Raw genomic sequence first — 289 nt, forward strand, 5'->3', positions numbered from 1 at the left:
AACCGAGTTATGATGATGCCATGATGCGCACCCGTAAGGCAAATAAGTGAAGCCAACATGCACGTGCAAAGTTGGCGCCAGATAGCAGGAACACGGGAAAAGAGATACATGTTGCTAAGACCGCGTAGCTCTGTTCTTCGGATGGCAACTGAAACCGGATGACCTTGGTCTGATCGATATGTCACATTAAGAAATAATTTGCTCATTAAAAAAGATAAGTGGTAGATACTAGATAGTTTTACAAGTAGTGAGTTTGGGAGGCGCTTCATATTTGACTCTGCTAAAAATA

The sequence above is a fragment of the Penaeus monodon genome, chromosome 29, assembly GCF_015228065.2.
Source record: "Penaeus monodon isolate SGIC_2016 chromosome 29, NSTDA_Pmon_1, whole genome shotgun sequence".
Taxonomy (NCBI): domain Eukaryota; kingdom Metazoa; phylum Arthropoda; class Malacostraca; order Decapoda; family Penaeidae; genus Penaeus; species Penaeus monodon.